The following is a 25,767-nucleotide window of genomic DNA, read 5'->3' as shown; positions in this document are numbered from 1 at the left end:
TTAAGTCCTTTCTCTTTTCAACTGTGCTGTCTTCTTATTGGAGGATCTGAAACAAAGGAGGAAGGGAAAGACAGTCACACTTCTAGGGAACGTTGATCAAGAGAAGCTTATAATAATTCTGATCATGACAAAAAAGGCATTGAATGTCTGGCCCAAATACTTAACACAAAGATACCCAGTGACAAAATGAATGCCGTTATAATCTTTAAAATGTGGTGTTTTGGCTGGGTAACTGAACCCAAATTTGGATGAATTTGGGACTTCAGCTTAGTTCCTCAGCAAGAGTTGATACTTAAATCCTTTCATTATATTTTAAAATGACCACACCTTTCTGTTTAAACTAACCCTGTACTACCTAAATCAATACAACCTGCCTTTTTATTGCTTGAATGCCAGTGTGTATCTACTTGGACTCAGTCCAATAGAGTTAATACTAGAAAAATAGAAGGGCCTCAGTATAACCCTTCTTCCCACAAGACTCTAACACATCATGAATTCTGAAGACAGATTTATAGTGAGACCTCAGGGACTATCAGATTTCAGACAATTAATCTTAACACTATTGTTGAAGGCAGTCTTTGAAGGGAGGCAGGTGATTGAGTTGGGACCGAAATGTTTTATAAAATCCCACATATAAATTAACAAAACTGAAAATATAATATCAATAAATTATCTTTATGACTAGAAATGTACTTTTTTAATCAATGATGATGAAATGTCCAGTTAAATCTCTGCTGATTCTAGGGAACAAAATTTCAAACTTAAAGACATTATTTGGTTAAATATTGGCTCAATATTAAAGCAATTGTGCTGTTAGTTTTTACTTATGTAAAAGCAGCTTGAGAATTTATGATCACAGAACATGAACTTTGCTTTCAGAGTAGTCATAGGAGAGACAACTGCAAAAATGAGATTTATGTAGTAGCAACAGAAATTAGAATTTTTATTTTGACAATTTTTCATTGTACATCAAGAGATGAATAGTCTAATATTTTCCAGGCCTCTGGAATAAAGTTGCTATCATGGAAAAATGGCTGTGTGGGTAAGGAAGGTAGGAAGAATTACGTCTTTTTTTTGAAATTGGATGTAGACGAAGGACTATAATCATAGAACAAGAATGGAACCTAGAGATGATCTTAACCCTTTGTGTGACAAATCCAAACAGACATGAGATGACCTGCAGTCATATGGGGGCAAACACAGGTACTAGAACTCAGTTGCTTGTTTTTCCCCTTGGAATTCCCATAAGTACACTAATAATGGTGCTGACAATTAGCTGAAAATAAATAGGTAGGCATATTACTTGGTGAACATTCTGAGGTTGCTTAGATTCCATTATTATCATTAGGAATATTCCCAATAATGACAAAGGAATAAAAATGGTTTATTCTTGGCAGGTTTTCAAGCTCTTTCAACCACTGGAGTGGATTGAATCAATTATTTCATATTCACCTAGTGGTGCTCTTATGGCCCAAAGAAATGAAAATAAAACCAGAGAATGAACAATTTTTATAATTGTCACATGGATTTTGGTAAGTAATCTATACTTAGAATTTTTAAAAATTTCATAATATCTATTAAACATTAAAAGAAAATGCAAGGATTTGAAAGTCTAAAATGAAACATCTTTGTATATGTAAAGTCACATTACAAGAGGTGCCTAAAATTTGTACAGCAATCATAAATTAATTGAGAGAAGGGTGTATTAAAGACTAAAAAAAGACAAAGATGAGTTCAAAGTTCTTTGGATGAGATTAGAAGCATGAAATGATCAGCACATAGTAGGTATAATAATTATTTGCTGAGTGAATTTAAACAAAAGGGGAACAACTGTTAAAAGTATAATATTCAATGAAGTACAGAAAGTGACCAAAGGTACTAGGGGCCTTAATGTTTCCAGTAGTTTTGGTGGAATTCACAAGGGTTCCTCTTGAGCATAAGTGATTCTGGTGGAGTACACTGTAAGCTGGAGAGCCCAGTGAGCATCTCAGTGTGGTTTTCAGCCAAGGACAAATGCCTTGAGGTATCTTTGGCAATTGTTTGGAAGATGTGAGATGGTTTCTGTTCAAATTTAAAACTCTGCAGCTGGATACAAAATACAAATATCTTGTGATTTGTCTCCCGAAGAGGATGTTTAACTACCAAATCTTGCAAAGGACTAGCACAACCTAGCATAACCTCTCAAAAGTGATATTTTCTACAAATGTGATGTGTAGGAAAAGAGAAACATTTACATTAAAAATTAACAGAAAATAAGCAGGATATATAAGACCATAAGCTTGCTGAGCACAATAATCTGTTTTCTTTTCCAATGTATACACTTGGTACTTGGCATAGTATTTGGTCCGTAGTAGACTCCCAAAACATCCTGAATGAAAGAGTGAATGGCTGCATATAATCTCAGCAGCATAAGAGTTCAACACAAAGAAATATAATAATATATGAAGAGTATTGCCTCTAAGTAGTGAGATTATGGTTAATTTTCCTTCTATTTTTCCATACTTACATTCTGTATTGAGAAAATAGCATTTTAAATCAGAAAAAAGTTATTTTTATATAAAACTAAAAGGAATCCTTAGAAGAAGAAATATGTTAGGCATTTAGGTTGAATATATTTAATGCCTCTCAGTATTTTTGCCTTAAAACCCTGATTGTGTAAGACTGTACAAATGGAGAAAATAATTCAAAATCTATCACTAACACCTTGCATTAAGGAAAAAGCTCCTTTATGTATAAGTTGGATCTTAAGACCCTGAGAGAAACACAGTAAACTTATTTATGGGCCTTGAACCCCGCAAAGACACTTGGTAAATAATTATTGCTAATGGAAAAGATGGTGCTAAAGAGAGATAGGATTGCCATATAGCAGCATTAGAAAAACAAATGCAGTGTGAACTCACCCAGATTTCATTAGAATTTTTTCACATCTGTTATTTTCATTTACCTTGTTTCCTTTCATTCCCTCTCCATATGGATATTTCACACAGTCCTAATATCTTTGATAACTTTTAGTTTCTACTCTTTTCCAGGTTACACATAACCTTTAGGAGCTCTTTAATACTATGGCAACTTCTAACTGAAAACCAGCCCAAGCTGTTCCTGTTCCTCTGCCCCCTCTCAGTTCTCCTTGGAAATCTGTTATTTTCTGGCCTACTAATCATTCTCTCATTTTCAGTGTATATCCTGCCACCCTTTCAGCCTCTCAGATTTACTCCATCACTGATCCCGTTCAGTAGAATAATGTTAGGGGAGAAGAGTAGCAAATCAACTGTGGTTTTTCCTTTGGGGCAGAAGGGAAGGAGGCTATGAATATTTATGCATCATTCTTTTTCCTCCCTTGATACATTGTTTTAGCAGTTGTAAGGTTGGAATTGAAAGTATATAATTTTGTTATTATATATCCTATTTCTAAAAAAAGAAATGTCAAAAGAATACATCTGGTGAACACTAAAACTAGGTTGTCTTTGGTGATTCTGGTTTCTCTCTCTCTCTCAATCTCTCTTTTATATAGACTAGTAAAGATTTGGAAGTCTATTGATCTGGATAAAGTCAAGTTCAGATTCTCCAAGTTCAGTGTTTCAAAAAGCATGCTGTGTGACTACTAAAACTTTATTTTTGTTGTGTGTTTATTCAATTGTGTATTAGAAAAATATAATTAATGCATCACTATTGTATCCCTAGGAGAGTCTGGCCATACACAACACACACAAATACACACAACCAAGCAAATACCAAAACAAACCACAACTGAGTAAATCACTATAAAGAGCTACTGATTGTTTATTTATGGTAATGATGTTTCTTTTGAAAAAAATTATTTGGGTGTTTCCAATTTATTTATTTTTTAATGTCAGTAAAATTAAATGCTTTGCAAATCTAAGATTTTGGAGGGGCTTTGAAAATGGCCAGATAGCCAGACACACTGAATATTCTTTACTTCCTCCATCTGCATAACTCCCCTGGGCAGCTGCAGTGGTTTCTGTTTGCAGTTCTGTCCCAGCCAAAGCTCACAGATGGAGCTTAACCTGCTCTAGGATTTACCCTTCCTTTTAGTAGCTACTCTATTTCCTTCACCACCTGATTCTCTCCTCTCTCTGCTTTTCTGATTGCTACCGAAGCTGAAAGTTCTCAAGCAACCTGAGCAGAGAGGCAGAGTATCTTTAACATCAGTAGTTTGGGAGCCTTGGAAGACTCCCAAGGAGTCCATATAATTTTTAAGACTTTAAGTTTGTTTCTGTCACTATTCAGATTGGCAACTTTCATTCCTCCATTAGAATATGACCCTGGAGCCAAGACTTCTCAGCTACCTATAGAATCTTTCCCCATAGGTGCTCAATAAATATGACTAAAAATTGCCATCTTACAATGATAATATATCTATAAAGTAATTGCATTTATAATTTATAACACAAGGAACACAGCAAGCTTTTTCTGCCAATATGATTCTATTACAAATGACTCCCCTAAAAATTGATAACAATATTAGTTTGAAGTAGATTTTTCCCTCTGAAGTGTGATATTTTGATATGTAAATTTCCCTTTTTGTCATGCCCAGGCATCATTTAGCACTATCACCTTTAAGACTTGATCACATGAGACAAGCTGCAATATGTACAGACAATAGTCATATGTATTCAAATAGCAAAGATTTGCCTTTAACTTAGTAACTGGGCATGTTAAGGAGCAGGTACCTTGGCAATCATATGGCACTTAAATCCAACAGTGAATTATCCAGTAACCAGAGGGTTTTGACTTGAATTAGTCTTCTAAGAATCCTGTTAAAATTTGCAAATCGATAAGGGTTCCCCAAATCCTGAAGTGAAATGTCCAGATTCTGAAGGGAAAAGCAAAAAAAAAAAAAAAAATGCAAGTTATTTGTCAGCATTTAAAAATAGTTATTAATTAAAAATATGTTGTATATATAATTTAAACCAGTGCATTTTGCCTGGTTTTTTTTGGTCCTCTGAAATACCCACACATCCAAACACCCACAACCATGTTGCAGAGATTTTGACAGGAAGGAGAGTGAAGATACTGATTAGAATTATGTACAAGGTTGTAGTGAGGCGGAGGGAGAGAGCAGGGTCCTCAGACAGAATCTGAAATTCTGTAGTGGTGGAGAGGGAAGGATAAAACTCTCTTTGGGAATTACTGATTTAAATGATTAGTTATCTCTACTCTCCTTGGAAATACACAGAAATTGTATTTATACAAATTTCAGGGTAAGATACCATCATTCAAAAAATGAAAACTATTATTTTGTTTTAAAGTAATTAATGATGCATACCTAAAAATGACTTGGCATACTTTAAAGATGTGGGATATTTTATTTTTATATTTAACATTTATATTTATATTGATGTAAATAAAATTGAAACCACTCTCAGTGATAGCATTGCTCTTGTAAACTCAATTTTAAAAGGCAACTCAATTTTTTTATTTTCATAATTTTGCCATCAATTTCTGTCAATAAAAAGTATTAAAGTGACAATCTGTTTTTAAAAATTTGAAGGAAAATAATTTGCTATTTTTAAAGAAATAGAGATATCTCTTTCTTTAAAAAGATCATTAAGGTATTGATATTTTTAGACATTAAAGTTTATAAAATTTGATACTTTAATTATGTTTTCCAAAAGGTCTTAATTTTGAAACAAAGCTAAAGAAATGATAAAAAGATTATATCTATTATTTCTATATTAAATATCACCTCCTCAGAGAGGCTTTTCTTGACCACTATTTCCTAATTAAGTTTTCTATGGTAGGTTAGAGTTTATTTGGCCATTCTTGTATAGTTATCTCAAGGCCAGTTAATTTGCTATGATAATTTATTAGCAATTCTCCACTGGCCTTTACAGTTGTATCCATGGTTTAAGTGGCAGCTATAAAGAATGAATGCATGTATACCCTGAACTGATTTTCTCTAAAGAGAGTCCTGAGAGTGGAGGGCAAAGGTTTAAGTGTTATTATTTAACATTTTTAAATACATAGGTGTACTGTTTAAATTTTTAAGATTAGAATTCATCCATTACATATGAATAGTTTTAAATTAATTTAAAAAGAAAAGAAAGCACTGTGCAGGAAAACAATATTCTATTTTCATATCTTTCACTTAAAACTTGTGTAACCTTGGGCAAATCATTGCTCTTTCTGGACTCCCCTTTCCTTTTTGAATGAAAGGAGTTTACACCAGACCCTCTCTGAAACTCCGTCTCACCCCCTAATTCTATAATTCTATGACACGCAAGATCAATCTGTGAAGCAAAAGAGGCTTCAAGAGACCCCAACAAGAAGGTTTTAAACTCAGTTTCATTTCTGGAAGACTTCCTGAAATCTTCATGTACAACTTGATCACTTTGAAAAACAAAAACCTTGGCATCCCACTCTGTTGTGAAGTTTATTTACTCTTTTACTGCTACCAACACTTCTCTTCCCCAGTTAAATCTTCAGTCCTCTGCCCAAACATGACTTGATCCAGCCAAATTGGAAGCTTGGGTGATCACAGCCCCAGAGCTTTGTAGTGCTCAGGTCGACTGACTGCCTGGGCTGGTCTGGTGCTGGCTGTGCCCCGGGTGGGTCATTGCCAATGGCACGGACAGACAGCTCACATCCTTCACTGGTGAAAAGTCTGATTTGCTCTAGGCTAGCTCTGCTCAGACCAGACTGGCTGCCCCAGCTGACCAAAACTTTTGGCTTAATGCATTATTTAAGGGATTCCAGATTGCATCATGACTCTTTGGAAAGGATTATGGCATGTTTATTATCAAAAGAAACAATTTTATTTTAAATATTTTAAACTATTCCAAAGTTCAACAATATCAGATTAAAATAAATTTTAGAAAATAAGTAGCACTCCATGAAAAAGAAGAGGTGAATAGAAAGATGGAGGTCAAACATCGCTAGTTGTAGAGGAAGCTCTGAAGAGATGCCCAAAGTTTTTATCTTTATGCTGGCAGTTATCCTTTAAAAATGCTGTAATTTAACCAATGAGAAAAATAGGCTTTTTTTCTGATTTTAAAGCTCACCATGCAGTCCTCCCAATTTTCTTGTAGCCATGTTTCCCATTTGTTTTTTTCAAGGACTCTTTTCCGTGGAGGCAAGGCACACTCCTCCTTCCTGTCTGAAGAGCAACTCTTCTACAGCTCTTCCTGTTGTTTTAACTTCCACTTGGTATTAAGATTGAGGAAAATGTGACCTGCCTTCTATTATGCCCAAATAATGTGAACAGTAGCAAAATGAGTTAACTTTCAACCCTACAAATTATGTCTAGCCCAAGCAAGTGAGAAAAATCACCAGTACAGTGACTTCAATCTTCATGATTTTCTCTTTGGGAATGTGAAGTCACCTCGACTTTCCCTTTTGTCACTCAATTCAGCTAGCCAGTCCTATCAGATTCCACTTGATAATCTGTCCCTTCCTTTTTAACATCCAGACCCTCATATCTTCCTTGCCTGAACTGTAACTAATTTCTTTTGGATCTCTTTGTTTACAGTCTTCTCTCTTTCAATATAAATTATATGGACTGCTATTCAGCCTTACTAAAACACAAGTTTACCATAGGACTCACATGTTCAAAATATTTCAGAAATGTCTTATCACCCACCAAATAAAAATGGAAAATCCTAGTTTGTCAAGGAAGGTTTTCCACAACCATATCCCAATTTTCATTTACAAACTCATTTCCCACTATTTTCCAACCCTATCATCCTCCTAATCAGGTTTGCACAAAACTTCCAGGGTTAGGGAAAGAATACCTTGGTTTTAGTCTGGAGTTAGGTGTGAGGTAATTGTATATCTCCAGATGACTAATTTTAATTTTCTGAGCTTCAGTTTCTACATCTGGAAAAGATGCATAGGAAGACTAGACTCAAGGGCCCTAACATAAGCTGAACTTGATGAAAAATTATGTTTGTTTGAAGTTCAAAATGCTCTATAAAAATACTGATTTCTATTACTTTTCTAATAGAATAACACTATCCTAGACCAACATATGCTTTCTTATTGCCATAGATACCTACACGCTATTGTTCTAGGCCAGGCAAACTTCACCCTGTTAGGATTCAACAGGGCCTCTGACAGCAGTCCTAAGCTAAATGATTTCAATTCTCTCCCAACTCCAACACATCGTATTTTTCTGAGTCATACCTGATACCATTTGTACACACTTCCCCTGCTCGTCCCCCACTTCCATTTTTTGGAATACATGATTCCCCTCATTTCTAAGGGGAAAAGAACACAGAAAAAGGGTACTAAGGGCATCAGGAACAAACTTCGCTTTTGTGGGAGGTTTGCCTGGAGTATGATGAGAGATAAAGAGTCCACTTGTGAAGGATTTATAGAAGGCAATAAAAGAGTCCAATATTTCATTATTTTGAGCCAAACTTCAGTTCTTTCATCAGGTACAGGTGGAAGCCAAGGTGTAACTAGCCTTTTGAGGCATTTTTCTCATAATAAACTGTATTGTTGCCACTCAGGAAATCACCTCAATTATAATATCAAACAATTTACAAATAAAATATTCTCATATTAGCAAATTATGTTCTTCATAGATTAGGATGACTGGAGTTAAAAGTCATAGAACTGGAAAAACTGGAACAATCGTCTAATTGACTAGAGAGACCTTGGGCTCTATTGTCTTTAATATCCCCCTCACACTTGGTAGCTTTCTTTGTGCAATACATACTCTAGAGTTATTAAACTCTGCCCTGTATTGTTTGTTTGAGTTTTATCGATCCTCTGGTCTTTCAATTATTTCTTTCTAAAGCAGCTTTCAAAGATTTCTTTGAAGTTGGAGGCCAAAGGTCACTTCCACTGTGAGTTGCATTAAATGGAATTTTTTTTTTTTAACCCAGACTTGCTTGGTAATTGAAGATATATCTTAGCAGCTGAGAGCTAAAGTCTGGAATATCTGACAGCCCAGGGATGTTGGCTTTCACTACCAGCTCTGAGCATGCTCTTTGTCGCTCATCTGGGTTTGTAACTCGTAGCAGCAGTGACTGAATTAACTTACTGGGGGATTTTTCCAACAGAAAGCATCCATTGCTTTAAAGAATTCCACCAGCAGTTTGCTCTTTTGCTTTATTTAACTGGAAGGAGTTAAGCCAGTCTTAATTGGGCAATCAAAGCCTTGGAAGTTGCTGTTTATCACACACCAGATAATCTTTCTTCTCTTAGGAACTCCTCTTGGACGTATAATTAGGGCAGCTGAGATCAGCTGAAGTGGTTTTGTTGTTTCAGGATCTAACCTAAGAGGATAATTCTTCACAGAATGCTTTTGAAAAAGACTTGTTCTCCCTCTCACACACAAAAACTTAAGTGAAATTAAGGGCAATGAACAAGGAACATCTGTTTTCTTCACAGTTTGAGGTGATGGGATTTTCCAATGTTTTCCATCCCCTGATCATGCTCCATTCCTTTTACAGCTAATCATTTCCAAGAGAGTAGGCGGTGTTAATGATCTATGGAAGGAAAATGTGCCTCATCTCCACAGAGCAATGCTATCCTCTGCACCAATGGCCATTGTGGTCATTGTGTGGGCTTCATTTTGTTGGGTGATGACCTCAGCACATGACCTGCCTGCTTAAATCAGGGAAGGAGGGAAGCCACTGGACTCCCTTTACACATGCTCATGTTTAGTTTACTTCTACATTTTATTTTCCTGTCATTGACCTCCAATTTCTTCCATTTGGCAATTGTCTTGCCAATGGGTTTCAGTCCTGGGCAAGTTGGCTATGAATTCAATGTGACCAAAGAAATTGACAGCTGTGGATAAAATAAGAGTTCCTGTGGCCAGGATTCTCACGGGGCCCTGGTTGACTAGCTCACTGCACACCTGTGGGCAATACATGGCTGTTGACTCTACATAAAGAGCTCCGCCTAGTGCTCTGGGCATGACACAGTGGCACGACTGCAAGGCTGCAGGAGAGCAGAGGCTGGAGCGGTGGCAGTGCTGAGGACAGAGGGCCAGAGGACAGCTGTGTAGGTAGAGAGGCCCAGAGGCAGAGACCGACTTGCTGCACACAGACTTGCTCTGAGTGAATGGGATTCTAGTGACTGACCTGCCACTGTGAGAATAAAGTTGGGTATAACCCTTTCACCCCAAAGAACATTTTGCTGTCAATTTCTTTGGTCACACCAAATCCACAGTGAACTTGCCCGGGGCTGAAACCCATTGGCAAGACAACAGCAAAACGTTCTTTGGGGTGAAAGAGTTTATTACCTGGCTTGTTCTCCCAGTGGGAGGTCGAGCACTAGCATCTTGGCCTCCCCCTAGAGCACTGGGCCGAGCTCTCTATATAGTGCAATAATAGCTTATTGCCTAAAGGTATGGAAGTGGTAGCCTAGCAACAGGCCAGTTACATCATCAGGTGGTGTAAGTTCAGTGAGGATCCTGGCCATAGGAACCCCAACTTCCCCATAGCAATCTTCTCTAAACCTCAGCTCTCCACCTGTGCTCAGATTACAATTTCTTTTTGCAATTGTTTTGTATGGCACACCTATCAACCAACCCCTCACACACACACATAAATGCTAGCACCCTTACTTTATCAATCTTTTGGCTTTCTACTCAAATGCCTTCCTTCCTTCTCTCCCCACCAAACCACCTAAACCAGTGTTTCTCATCGTATGGCTCTCAGATCATCTGCCACTGCATTTCCAGTGATAAATTTTACAAATGAAAACAGTACATCAGATTCTTTGGGAGCAGGGCCTGGGATCTGCATTTTCCATGCATCACCAGGTAATTTGTCCACACACTAAAGTTTAAGAACCAACTGAACTCTGCTCACTTTAGCCCTGATGTAGCCCTCTTTTCCTTTTGCTGATTAACTCCTGACACACATGACACGTACACACAGCCTTCAATCCTCTCGTCTTCTTCCTTCCTAATACCATGTAACTTGTAGCTCTTTGAAAATCATTCTCTGTAAGGTCCCCAAAGGACAACTAAAATTTGCCTCTAGTAGTAGTATATACTAGTATTTTTAAAAAGGAGCCAGTGTTTAGCTGCAAATAGAGCCAACAGAGTTAAAACATAAGAATATATATATAACTCAGTTTCAGAAAATGCTATTTTAATTTATCTTCATCATCTGAATTTGAATGAAATAAAAAAAGGGATTTTGTGGTTAAAACAATGCAGCTGAGTGAGAGATATGGACAGATGAATGTTTCTAAAGCAACTTCTTCTAAATCTATACTACAATTGTACAATATACAATATATCCATAAGTCTGAGAATACAAATGGAACATAGTCAAGGTATTTGGTGTTTTATAAAGAATAAAGACTCACCGAAGCAGGAATTATGTTTAATGTTATTTTATCAGCTTATGGGAGATAAAAGACACATGAGAAATGCACAGTCCCTATTCTTACATAATTTGTAGTCTATTGGAAGCTACTTATAGAAATTAAAACATTATATATATCAGGGGCCGCAGATAACTTCATACTGTCACACTAGTACACTTGTAAAATCTGATACGGTGGAAAAAATAGTAAGCAAAACATTGGTTATTCTACCAAATTTAAAATGCTTAGTAAAAATATTATATGAGACTACTTAGATTTCCTTTTGGTGTTTTAAAAACCAGTGTAGAGAGAGCCAAGATGGCGGTGTGAGTAGAGCAGTGGAAATCTCCTCCCAAAACCACATATATTTTTGAAAATACAACAAATACAACTCTCCCTAAAAGAGAGACCAGAAGACACAGAACAATGGCCAGGCTACATCCACACCTGTGAGAACCCAGCGCCTTGCGAAGGGGGTAAGATACAAGCCCCGGCCCGGTGAGACCCGAGCGCCCCTCACCCCAGCTCCCGGCGGGAGGAGAGGAGTCGGAGCGGGGAGGGAGAGGGAGCCCAGGACTGCTAAACACCCAGCCCTAGCCATCCACACTAGAGCGCAGACACACTGCATGCTGGGGTGCTGGAAACTAGGGAAATAGGACAGTAAGACCTGTGAGCAGGTCCCTGCAGCCAGCGCCCCAAGAACAAAGAAAAGTGAGTGCTTTTTGAAAGTCTTAAAGGGACAGGGACCCCATAGGTAGACAGGAGCATCCCAGGACACTTAGCCAAGGAGCTGGGAATCCCAGGGAACTCTGGGCACCCTAACTCCCTGTGCAGCAGGGCGGCTAGGAGGCCCCTCACAGAGATAAACAGCCTCCCGGCCATTTCCCTGCCGACATGGCTCCGCCATATCAGAGCAGCTGTCCGAGGCAGGCCGCATCCACAGCAACTGCAGAGCTAAACTACATAGCGGCGGGCCAGAATCAGAGGCCCAGTCTGTGCGCAGCTGCCCAGCACAATCCACTAGAGGTCGCTGTTCTCCCAGGAAAGGAAGGCCACAAACCAACAAGAAGGGACGTTCTCCCAGCCGTCACTCGCCCCAGCTCCACAAACTATCTCTATCACCATGAAAAGGCAAAATCTGAGACAGACAAAAATCACAGAGACAACACCTGAGAAGGAGACAGACCTAACCAGTCTCCATGAAAAAGAATTCAAAATAAAAATCATAAACCTGCTGACTGAGCTGCAGAGAAATATGCAAGAGCTAAGGGATGAAGTCCGGAGGGAGATTACAGACGTCTGGAGGGAGATTACAGAAGTGAAACAAACTCTGGAAGGATTTATAAGCAGAATGGATAAGATACAAGAGGCCATTGATGGAACAGAAACCAGAGAACAGGAACGCATAGAAGCTGATGCAGAGAGAGATAAAAGGATCTCCAGGAATGAAACAATATTAAGAGAACTGTGTGACCAATCCAAACAGAACAATATCCGCATTATAGGGGTACCAGAAGAAGAAGAGAGATAAAAAGGGATAGAAAGTGTCTTTGAAGAAATAATTGCTGAGAACTTCCCTAAACTGGGGGAGGAAATAGCTACTCAGACTACGGAGGCACACAGAACTCCCGAGAGATGGGACCCAAAGAGGACAGCACCAAGACACATAATAATTAAAATGGCAAAGATCAAGGACAAGGACAAGGTATTAAAGGCAGCCAGAGAGAGAAAAAAGGTCACCTACAAAGGAAAACCCATCAGGCTATCATCAGATTTCTCGACAGAAACCCTACAGACCAGAAGAGAATGGCATGATATATTTAATGCAATGAAACAGAAGGGCCTTGAACCAAGGATACTGTATCCAGCATGATTATCATTTAAATATGAAGGAGGGATTAAACAATTCCCAGAAAAGCAAAAGTTGAGGGAATTAGCCTCCCACAAACCACCTCTACAGGATATTTTAGAGGGACTGCTCTAGATGGGAGCACTGCTAAAAAGAGCACAGAACAAAACACCCAACATATGAAGAATGGAGGAGGAGGAATAAAAAGGGAGAGAAATAATCATTAGGCTGCGTTTATAATAGCTCAATAAGTGAGTTAAGTTAGACAGTAAGGTAGTAAAGAAGCTAACCTTGAAACTTTGGTAACCACGAATCTAAAGCCTGCAATGGCAATAAGTACATATCTTTCAATAATCACCCTAAATGTAAATGGACTGAATGCACCAATCAAAAGACACAGAATAATAGGGTGGATAAAAAAGCAAGACACATCTACATGCTGCTTACAAGAGACTCACCTCAAACCCAAAGACATGCACAGATTAAAAGTCAAGGGATGGAAAAAGATATATCATGCAAACAATAGGGAGAAAAAAGCAGGTGTTGCAATACTAGTATCAGACAAAATAGACTTCAAAACAAAGAAATTAACAAGAGATAAAGAAGGACATTACATAATGATAAAGGGCTCAGTCCAACAAGAGGATATAACCATTATGAACATATATGCACCCAATACAGGAGCACCAATATATGTGAAACAAATACTAACAGAATTAAAGGAGGAAACAGAATGCAATGCATTCATTTTGGGAGACTTTAACACAACACTCACTCCAAAGGACAGATCCACCAGACAGAAAATAAGTAAGGACGCAGAGGCACTGAACAACACACTAGAACAGATGGACCTAATAGGCATCTATAGAACTCTACATCCAAAAGCAACAGGATACACATTCTTCTCAAGTGCACATGGAACATTCTCCAGAATAGATCACATACTAGGCCACAAAAAGAGCCTCAGTAAATTCCAAAAGATTGAAATCCTACCAACCAACTTTTCAGACCACAAAGGTATAAAACTAGAAATAAATTGTACAAAGAAAGCAAAAAGGCCCACAAACCCATGGAGGCTTAACAACATGCTCTGAAATAATCAATGGATCAACGACCAAATTAAAATGGAGATCCAGCAATATATGGAAACAAACGACAAAAACAACACTAAACCCCAACTTCTGTGGGACGCATCAAAAGCAGTCTTAAGAGGAAAGTATACAGCAATCCAGGCATATTTAAAGAAGGAAGGAAAATTCCAAATGAATAGTCTAATGTCATAATTATCGAAATTGGAAAAAGAAGAACAAATGAGGCCTAAGGTCAGTAGACGGAGGGACATAATAAAGATCAGAGAAGAAGAAAACAATAGAAAAAAATCAATGAAACCAAGAGCTGGTTCTTCGAGAAAGTAAACAAAGTAGATAAGCCTCTAGCCAGACTTATCTAGAGTAAAAGAGAGTCAACACACATCAACAGAATCAGAAAGGAGAAAGGCAAAATCATGATGGACCCCACAGAAATACAAAGAATTATTAGAGAAAACTATGAAAACCTATATGCTAAGAAGCTGGAGAACCTAGGAGAAATGGACAACTTCCTAGAAAAATACAACCTTCCAAGCCTGACCCAGAAAGAAACAGAAATCTAAACAGACCAATTACCAGCAACGAAATTGAAGTGGTAATCAAAAAACTACCCAAGAACAAAACCCCCGGGCCAGATGGATTTACCTCAGAATTTTATTAGACATACAGAGAAGACGTAATACCCATTCTCCTTAAAGTTTTCCAAAAAATAGAATAGGAGGTAATACTCCAAAACTCATTCTATGAAACCAACATCGCCCTAATACCAAAACCAGGCAAAGATCCCACCAAAAAAGAAAACTACAGACCAATATACCTGATGAACGTAGATGCAAAAATACTCAACAAAATATTAGCAAACCGAATTTAAAAATACATCAAAAGGATCATACACCATGACCAAATGGGATTCATCCCAGGGATGCAAGGATGGTACAACATTCGAAAATCCATCAACATCATCCACCACATCAACAAAAAGAAAGACAAAAACCACATGATCATCTCCATAGATGCTGAAAAAGCATTTGACAAAATTCAACATCCATTCATGATGAAAACTCTCAGCAAAATGGGAATAGAGGGCAAGTACCTCAACATAATAAAGGCCATATATGATAAACCCACAGCCAACATTATACTGAACAGCAAGAAGCTGAAAGCTTTTCCTCTGAGATCGGGAACAAGACAGGGATGCCCACTCTCTCCACTGTTATTGAACATAGTACTGGAGGTCCTAGCCATGGCAATCAGACAAAACAAAGAAATACAAGGAATCCAGATTGGTAAAGAAGAAGTCAAACTGTCACTATTTGCAGATGACAAGATATTGTACATAAAAAACTCTAAGGACTCCACTGCAAAACTACTAGAACTAATACCAAAATTCAGCAAATTTGCAGGATACAAAATTAACACACAAATCTGTGGCTTTCCTATACACCGACAATGAACTAATAGAAAGAGAAATCAGGAAAACAATTCCATTCACAATAGCATCAAAAAGAATAAAATACCTAGGAATAAACTTAACCAAGGAAGTGAAAGACCTATACCCTGAAAAGTGTAAGACACTCTTAAGAGAAATTAAAGAGGACACTTACAAATGGAAACTCATCCCATGCTCCTGGCTATGAAGAATTAATATCGTCAAAATGGCCATCCTACCCAAAGCAATATACAGATTCGATGCAATCCCTATCAAAGTACCAACAGCATTCTTCAATGAACTGGAACAAATAGTTCAAAATTCATATGGAACCACCAAAGACCCCGAATAGCCAAAGCAATCCTGAGAAAGAAGAATAAAGTAGGGGGGATCTCACTCCCCTACTTCAAGCTCTACTACAAAGCCACAGTAATCAAGACACTTTGGTACTGGCACAAGAACAGAGCCACAGACCAATGGAACAGAATAGAGACTCCAAACATTAAACCAAACATATATGGCCAATTAATATACGATAAAGTAGCCATGGACATACAATGGGGAAATGACAGTCTCTTCAACAGATGGTGCTGGCAAAACTGTACAGCTACATGTATGAGAATGAAACTGGATCACTGTCTAACCCCATACACAAAATAAATTCAAAATGGATCAAAGACCTGAATGTAAGTCATGAAACCATAAAGCTCTTAGAAAAAAACATAGGCAAAAATCTCATGGACAGAAACATGAGTGACTTCTTCATGAACATATCTCCCCAGGCAAGGGAAACAAAAGCAAAAATGAACAAGTGGAACTATATCAAGCTAAAAAGCTTCTGTACAGCAAATGACACCATCAATAGAACAAAAAGGTATCCTACAGTATGAGAAAATATATTCATAAATGACAGATGCGATAAAGGGCTGACATCCAAAATATATAAAGAGCTCACACACCTCAACAAACAAAAAGCAAATAATCCAATTAAAAAATAAGCAGAGGAGCTGAAAAGATAGTTCTCTAAGGAAGAAATTCAGATGGCCAACAGGCATATGAAAAGATGCTCCACATCGCTTGTCATCAGAGAAATGTAAATTAAAACCACAATGAGATATCACCTCACACCAGTAAGGATCACCACCATCCACAAGACAAACAACAACAAATGTTGGTGAGGTTGTGGAGAAAGGGGAACCCTCCTACACTGCTGGTGGGATTGTAAACTAGTTCAACCACTGTGGAAAGCAGTATGGAGGTTCCTCAAAATGCTGAAAATAGACTTACCATTTGACCCAGGAATTCCACTTCTAGGAATTTACCCTAAGAATGCAGCACTCCAGGTTGAAAAAGACAGATGCACCCCTATGTTTATTGCTATACTATTTACAATAGCCAAGATATGGAAGCAACCTAAGTGTCCATCAGTAGATGAATGGATAAAGAAGATGTGGTATATATACACAATGGAATATTACTCAGCCATAAGGAAAAAACAGATCCTACCATTTGCAACAACATGGATGAAGCTAGAGGGTATTATGCTCGTTGCAATAAGCCAGGCGGAGAAAGACAAGTACCAAATGATCTCACTCATATGTGGAGTATAAGGACAAAAGAAAACTGAAGGAACAAAACAGCAGCAGAATCACAGAACCCAAGAATGGACTAATAGTTACCAAATTGAAAGGGACTGGGGAGGACGGGTGGGAAGGGAGGGACAAGGGCGGGGAAAAGGAAAGGGAAAAAAAAGAAATCATAGGGGTAAAGGAAAATAGTACTAGCTGTGCTAAAGGATATATTAACTATCTTATCTGTGGTCATTATTTCACAATCTTTGTGTAAGTATATATATAATTCATATGTATATCTCTATATAAGTCGTACACATTAAACATATGTATTTTATTTGCCAATAAAAAGACAAAAACCCAATGTAGAATTAAATCAGATTAACGTTATCCATTGAAATAAACAGTATTATTCATGAAATATAGTAAATAAACTAAATAGCTAACAAAAATCTTTGATTAAGTAAATTTAATAATATCCGTATGATGTAAATTTTGCAGCCTTTAAAAAAACATTTTGGGTAATGTTAATAACATGGAAAAAATGCTTACAATATCAAGTGAGAAAACTCAAGAAGCAAAATTGTTCATATAATTTTGTACAGATATATATATATGTATATATGCTTTTCAAAAAAAGAGTAAACGGAAATAAAAGTTACAGTGGCTACTTCTTATGACTGAATTATAAATTCTCCTTTAGCTTTCTATTTTTCCAATATTTAATACTGAATATGCATTGTTTATATAATCAGATAAGTGAATATGCTTTTAAAGGTGGCTTCACTGTATTACTAATTTTATGCTCTTGAAAAAGAAACACTTCCTATCTCCAATAATATTTTTTTTCTAATATCTTAATCCACAAAAAATCTATTCAGAACATGAAAGACAAAGAAAACACACATTTGTTCTTTTACCTTCTCCTACTCTTGGGCAACTCATTTGACTTCCTTGAATGTCATGCTGTTCTGTATTGTGCCAAGTGAGGTATTTAAAAGAATCTGATGGAATCTTTAAAATAAGAGAGAAGAGAATATCAGCTGGCAATATATTTACACTTTTATGTATAAAAAGAATGCAAATCTCTTCCAAACATTCAGCCAGCTTGAACTCCAAATATCTAATGGTGTGCTCAGAGAAGTCATCTTAGCCCAATCTAAATTTTGTGTTCTTATCTAACTTTGCATGTCTAACACCTGCAGCTGATTTATGTTTGATAGTAAATGACAACAGAAATAAATATATGTACCCAATCATGAATTCCCTTTACACCACTTTTATAAATCATCCTTTAATATTTGTTCAGTATCTCATGAGGAATTGCATCGATTTTAGAGCAGTTGTAATTGTTAAAAGCTTTTCTTTATATGGGCCACAAAATCCTTCCAACTTGCTTTAATTATAAAAGTTCTGTCTTTTGAGCCTACACAAAAGAGCCCTTCTCCATGTGACTATTTCCAGTGTTTGAAAGCAGTTGTTATCTTCTTCCCAAGTCATACAATTGTTACTCACAGATATTTAAAGTAATTAACTATCCAGGAAGAACATGTGGTTCTCCTTAGGAAAATTTCAGTTTATCGACATTGTTCTTAAAATGTGTAGCATTGAATGAAATATTTGAGGTCTGGTCATCTTGCTTGTTCTGGACAGCGTATTACTGACCAGAATATGTGCTATGATCACATTTGGAGCTCTTTTGTATTGTTTACTATTAAGATTGTAGTCAATCAAAATTCCCAGTATCTTACATAGTTCATGACAGTTTCAAGATTGACAGAAACAAAAAGGCATATTACTCAGAAAAGAATATGATTGTAAATACACACACTATAGATAGATTTATCCTTCTGTTAGCCAGTGTTAGACATATATTCACACAAACCCAGAATTTTGGTTTAAAGAAATGTCATTAAAGTACTCAGTACAACTGCATTCATCTCACAGAGCAGCATTTCACATAGCTTATGTTTTGCTTGAACTGTAAATTAGTGTAACTAATACTAACATAAAAAACATTTCCATCATTAAATAAGATTATGAGGCTCTGGATTAAACCAAGTTAAGCATCTCTCTTTATTGTAGGAATTCTCCTACAATAATATGCTAATATATATTATGAGTGTATAGTCACAAACTGTTCCCCTTGACTTTTAAACCACAGAAAATTTTATTCTTGAAGAAGCACATGAGGCTAGCAGAATTAAAAAGGATGGCTTTTTAATAATCATTTAGCTTTGATCTTTTATCTTCTATCTTTATATTTGATCTTTTTAATTTAATACTTACTGAATTACCTTGGTTGTTTCAGTAAATATCTCAGTATCTTCACTTAAAAAATGGAACTAGTGACAAAAACTCTCTACTTTATCAACAGCAATACTAGAAAGTTATTGCTTCAGCAATGCTCTGAGATAATCTGCGAATTTGCTAACATGTTTTCAATGAATTCATTTTTAGATGTATTCTTTAAAAAAAACCAAGAAGCACAAATACGTTTGGATATTAAGGAATGTAGTCCCTGGCCTATTCTTGGTTGTTCAGTTGGCATGTTTATGGAAGCTTCTTTCTCAACCTAGTTTGTGCTTTTGGGTTTTTTTCTTGCTTCTAGTGTGGAATAAAAGTTTCTTATAAGTTAAATTCTGTGGAGTTGCCACACCCCACTGCCTTTTTTGTGCTAGTTCATGAAGCATTTCCTGGGGAAAAAAGACTCTAAGCTAAAGCTTTCTTTGAGAAGAAAGTTTTCATTTTTCAACAGATATCTAGTTTTGTACAAAAACTGGTTTGCTTTTTTAAAAGAGTTATGTAGTTGATTTTGGGATATCAGATATTGTAGGAAAATGAGCCCTTGTATGTCTTTGTTTATAGTTATATAAGGTTATCAGTGGGTTACAGATGTGTGACTGTTGTTTCTTCTTAAAGGAATAATGAAAATTTGTATCTTACCCTGTTCTTTTTCCTTTTTTTAATTCTGATGAACCAATTGATAATCCATTGGTTCAATAAATACTTTTGAAAATATTTTTTGGTTTTCATTTCATTCATTTATTCAAAAATATATATTGTACCATTGCTATGTGTCAGGCATTCTGTTAGATACTGGGAATAGAAAGTCAAATATGATATTAGTGCTTGAAAACCTCATTTTCTATAATTTTTGAGGCAGGCATATGAATAACTCATCTTGACCCATGGGATAAGAGGAATTACTATGAATGAAGGAAAGGAAGGAGGTAAGAGCACATGATTCCCCTTAGGTGGGTTAGAGAAGTCTTGGAAGTGGTGAATTTGGAAGGAGAAAATTTTATCTTGTGAACAAAGGACATACCAGAAAAAAGAAGGCAATAAATCTTAGACTAGATACAGAATTTGAACTCAGTGGGGGAAAGGAAAGGATGCCATTTTTTTATATTGTGGGGTCATTACCTTTTCTACTCATCTCTTTCTTCTTTATCCTCCTGCCTCCACCATGCTTCTTTCTGTTTCTTCTTTGAGTTGGGACTGAGAGTTATCAAACTTTCATTTCCCCCAACTCCAAGGGTAGATTTAATAAGTGTATACACTTATTAAAATGTGTTAAATATAAGATAAAGTACATTTTATAAAATCATCACTAGTAAAATATCTCATTAAACATATATACCAGGGATGATATTCCAGAATCTGAACACAGACGAAAAGTTCTGTTCCTTGATGGAGCCGACTAAATGTGTGACTCACTCAGGTCAGAGCAGTACGATAAATTAGGTGGATAAATCTCCTGACTGCTTGTGCTTCGAACTGAGGAATTAAGAGAAAGAAAATGCTCCAAGTGTTTGTAGTCTCTTTTAAAGACTTTTACTGTAAATACCTTTGCATAAAACAGCGATAACAACAAATTATAAGCACCAACTTTTCCATTTATAGGAGAGATAAATGACACTTTAGGAATTAACCCAGATCTCATGAGGACTTTTACATCTTATTATAGTACTAAGCATATTTTTATGGCTAATGGTCACTTAGGAGAAATTATCCGCAAAGATAAGGCTGTCTACATAGAGCATATCTTAGAAAACCAAATCTAATGGTACACACACACATACTCTCTCTCTCTCTCTCTCTCTCTCTCTTACAAGATAAGGAGGTCAGCCCTCATTGTAATATCATTCTTAGTGTGGACCTGCAGGGGCATATTTGGCACAATGAGCACCCCCAGATTCTCTGGGGACCCCATTAACCCAGGCCTTAAATTTCCCCCAGATCTCTATATTTCCCTAAATTGGTGGGAAACAAATTAAAAGGTCAGGTTTTTAAAGCACTTTTACTCATTTTGAAATACTCCTCAACAATTTCAACTAACAACAGTCCAGTTCTCTCTGTATTCCATATTTATACCATTGAAATATAAAATGTCTTTTCTGCTTTCCTATACTAATTCTCTAGTTTATTATTCATTGTTACTCATACATTTTTTTCTCAGAGATGTTAAAAGCTTATCTTTCTGTAATTGGTAGTGTATGTTATTTTAACCAATTATGAAAAAATATCTAAACATTTTTTTCATGTTAAGTAAAACTAGAAATCATCTCTCTCCATTTCTGGCCTCTTATTCTTGGTAGATCATTATTTCAGCTTCCAAGAATCTTAAGACACAGCATTCTATATTTTATGGCATTGTTATTTTGCCTCTGTAGCAATTTTACTTACAATAAACTAAACATCTATTGTATTGAAGTTGCCTTCCTGAAGTAGAATACAGAAATATCTTTTATTTTTTCATTTATTAATAGAGTCATATAGTAGAAGAATATAACCATCACATCATATTCTAAAATAATAGCACTACTATATCATTAAAAGAAATAAAACAACTACATCCTACTATCATGGAGAAAATTTTTCCTCCATTTGCTACTAAATAACAAACCAAGAATCTGGTCTTAATTATGTGAAAAAGTAAGAAAATATTTGCCTCTCATATCTTTCCATTTAAGCAATTCTTTAATAGTTTGGATATTGTCTTGAAATTCCTACAGAGTGTCTTGCCATTGAAACCAATTAATAACAAGCATTAGAAGGAGAACATGAAATTGTTCAAAATTTATTATTCCTGAGCCAGGTAAATCCGGCTGTCTTTAACTTCAGTTTTGGTCAAAAATCAGGGAGAAAAAAAAAGAGGGAAAATGGAATAATATGTCAGGGAATGAACATAAGATGAAAGTTTAACCAACTTTTTCCATTAATTTGTCTTTATTAAAATATGCTAGCCATTTTCTGCCAAAATGAAATCAGGAAACTAAAGATAATGAACATGCCTGAAACTTCAGTGACTGGTGTCCTGTTCTAAACTCTAGTGATGTTTACATGGTGAGTGGTTGAGTTAATAGAAAAATCTGGGAGTCTCCTTCTCTTTTGTTTTGTACTCTAAAGTATGAGAAATGTTCTTTGTTTATATAATCTCCCCAAATATGGTGCAGGGGAAAAATGAATTTACATGCTTAAAAGGTCTGATAAGAAAGATGCACTTGATTGGATTTTTACTCTATTTGCTTGTGCAGTGTTGTGAGATTAAGTACAACAGTTTCAAGTTGAAACTAAGTATAAAAGTAACTGAAAATATGAGATTAAACAAGATGGCAGTGTGAGAAGTAAGGCAGAAGCCTCCTTCCAAAACCACATATAACAAGAAAATATAGCAAATACAACTAATCCTTAAAGAGTGACCAGAAAGAAGATTGCAACAGATGGCCTAAGTCTGGGGAAAGAGAAGACCTCATGGAAAAGAGTAAAGTAACGAAGCCACAATCTGGCAAGACCCAAGCCTTCCCCTCACCCCAGTTTACTGGCAGGAGGAAGAGAAATGGAGAGGGGAGGGAGTAGAAGCCCAGGATTGCTGAACACTCACCCCTGGAGATCTGCTCTGGGAGCATGAACCCCCATTACATGGTGCTCTGGAGATTAGAGGGGTGGAAAAGCAAAGACAAGTGGAATGCTTGGAGAGACTGAGATTCCAGCCACTTGTGAAGAACAGGTACCCACAACCAGCTGTTCTGGGACAAAAGAAAGGTGCACACTTTGGAAGACTTCCAAACAGTGAGAGGTCTGCTAATGGGGCAAGGATTACACAGAGCTTGCTGCTCAACAGAAAGGATAGATGGACAAAATCATCCCAGTACAGTCAGCCTAGCTGACTTCCAGGAGCTTCACACTCCATCCACCTGGCTGACAATGCAGTGCCAAGGCTCCTCACACTGTAATTCACAGAATGCTCCTCCTTCAGGCTGACACCAGATGGCTGGTAATTGGTCTGTTCAGATTTTCTGTGTTTTTCTGGGTCTGCCTTGGAAGGTTACCTTTTTCCTTGGTAGTTTTTAAGTTCTACTATGAAGCCACAGTATTCAAAACAATTTGGTACTGGCACAAGTATAGATCCATAGATCAAGGGCACAGAATAGAAAGTCCTGATATAAACTCAAAATATATCACCAAAATTATATATGGTAAAGGATCCATGGACATACAATGGGGAAATAGCCTCTTCAACAACTGTTGTTTGCAAAATTGGACAGCTACATGCAAGAGAATGAAACTGGATTATTGTCTAACTCCATATACAAAAGTAAACTTGAATCAAAGACCTGAATGTAAGTCATGAAACCATAAAACTCTTGGAAGAAAACATAGGCAAAAATCTCTTGACTATAAACACGAGCAACTTTTTCCTGAACACATCTCCTCGGGCAAGGGAAACAAAAGCAAAAATGAGCAAATGGGACGATATCAAACTAAAAAGCTTCTGTACAGCAAGGACACCATCAGTAGAACAAAAAGGCATCCTAGAGTATGGGAGAATATATTTTTAAATGACATATCCACCAAGGGGTTAACATCCAAAATATATAAAGAACTCTCATGCCTCAACACCTAAAAAGCAAATAAACTGATTAAAAAATGGGTGGAGGATCTGAATAGACACTTCTGCAAAGAAGAAATTCAGATGGCTAACACACACATGAAAAGTTGCTCCACATTGCTAATCATCAGGAGAATGCAAATTAAAACCACAATGAGATATCACCTCACACCAGTGAGGATGGCTGACATAGAAAAGGCTAGGAACAATAAATACTGGCAAGGATATGGAGAAAGGGGAACCCTCCTACCCTGCTGGTGGGAATGTAAACTGGTTCAACCTTGTGGAAAGCAATATGAAGGTTCCTCAAAAAACTAAAAATAGAAATACTATTTGACCCAGGAATTCTACTCCTAGGAATTTACCCAAAGAAAACAAGATCCCTGATTCAGAAAGACATATACACCCCTATGTTTATTGCAGCACTATTTACAATAGCTAAGACATGGAAAGTTCATCAGTAGACGAATGGATAAAGAAGAGATGGTGCATATACACAATGGAATATTATTCAGCCATAAGAAGACTACAAATCCTACCATTTGTAAAAACATGGGTGGAGCTAGAGAATATTATGCTCAGTGAAATCAAATGATTTCACTCATTTGTGGAGTACAACAATGAAGCAAAACTGAAGAAAGAAAACAACAGCAGAGTCATAGACTCCAAGAAGGGACTAGTGGTTACCAAAGGGAATAGGGTGGGGAGGGTAGGTGGGGAGAGAAGGAGAAGGGATTAAGGGACATTATGATTAGCACACATGCTGTAGGGGGTCACAGGGAAGGCTGTATAGCACAGAGAAGACAAATAGTGACTCTATAGCATCTTACTGTGCTGATGGTCAGTGACTGCAGTGGGGTGTGTGTGTGGGAACTTGATAGTATGGGTGAATGTAATAACCACAATGTTGTTCATGTGAAACTTTATAAGACTGTATATAAATGATACCTTAATAAAAAACAATAATAATAATAAATAAATAATAAAATGAATCAGAAAACAAACAAAAAAAAGTAACTGAAAATAATCTTACCATCTTGGTTTACATTAGATGATCTTTGGGTTTAAACTAGGAGACCTCTTTCTGTGATTATCTTGATTACTGCTAGAGATTTATTAATAATAGAAGTTACTTAAAACTTTGGTAACACAAGTACATAGGCAACTAACATCCCCACCATTTCTCTCTCTCTCTCTCTCTTTTTCCAGAATGAATTGAAGAAATTTCATCTAAGGGTAGTTTCAAGTAAGGGTAGAATCTGAAAAGATTCTGATCAATACATGACCAGTCTGCTTGTCTTTTTGTGTGAAATATCTTTGTAGGTCCTGAAGTCTGGATTCCTTCTCTCACATTCTCTTATTACTTCTGGGCGCCACCCAAAGTGTGATGTCTGAAGGAGAGTGTGCTGGGATCTTGTGGTAAAAACCAGTGTGGCAGTCTCAAAATCTTCTTTGTTTTCTTAGTACCATCTTAAATTCCAAATGGAATTTTTCTTTGTTCCATCTATTTTGGTAGATAGCTCAGCCAAACAAGATAATTTCTGATCCTTTAGTTTAAGGAAAAAAAGAAAAAAGTTGGGCATCATCCAGGTTATATCACTAACCCAAACTTCTCCTCCATCTACAATGGCCTTAACGTGCAT

General features: G+C 36.7%; 1 pseudogene; it reads right to left on the bottom strand.

Moving 5' to 3' along the window:
• On the bottom strand, positions 1 to 25,767 carry LOC118918992 (uncharacterized; annotated as a pseudogene).

This window comes from Manis pentadactyla, chromosome 1, assembly GCF_030020395.1.
Source record: "Manis pentadactyla isolate mManPen7 chromosome 1, mManPen7.hap1, whole genome shotgun sequence".
NCBI classification, from domain to species: domain Eukaryota; kingdom Metazoa; phylum Chordata; class Mammalia; order Pholidota; family Manidae; genus Manis; species Manis pentadactyla.
This window is presented reverse-complemented; position numbering and strand designations above follow the sequence as displayed.